The following is a 628-nucleotide window of genomic DNA, read 5'->3' as shown; positions in this document are numbered from 1 at the left end:
TAGATTTAGACTATAAAAAAAAATTGAGTATATTCATTATCAAAAAATTAAATGAAATTTGACAATATATTTGTTATTGTTAAATTTTATGTCGGTATTTATTTGACAAAATGAACTTTGTTGATAATATATTATTGTTGGATTTTTTTTGTCCAACAGTAATTTTTGTCAGATTTAACGACAAAATATAATTATAAAGTAGAAGAGATATGTTGAACGTTACCGTCAAAAAATTTTCGACGACAACATTAAGACTATTTGATATGTCTCTGCGCTATTTTATTGTCGGATTAATCCGACAAAAATATTTTTTAATTTTAAAAAAAATGACTGGGCTACTACCATTGGTGTATTTCAATGATAATTTTGTCGAAAGTCTTTTTTATTTTTTACAAATTTTTTCATCCATCTGTAATGTACCCTGATAATTAATCATTGAAACAATGTTTTAAATCTGTTGTAAAATATCAAACATATAAATTAAGAATACGAAATGATGGTAATTGAAATATCTAAAACGATACTAATTATATTACGTTCTTCTCAAAGGTCAGTAAAAAAATACATATCATAGAACTATATTTACGTTAGTCCCATTCAGATTCATCATCATCGTCCTCTCGTTCAC

This window comes from Arachis duranensis, chromosome 8 (assembly GCF_000817695.3).
Source record: "Arachis duranensis cultivar V14167 chromosome 8, aradu.V14167.gnm2.J7QH, whole genome shotgun sequence".
Taxonomy (NCBI): Eukaryota; Viridiplantae; Streptophyta; class Magnoliopsida; order Fabales; family Fabaceae; genus Arachis; species Arachis duranensis.
This window is presented reverse-complemented; position numbering follows the sequence as displayed.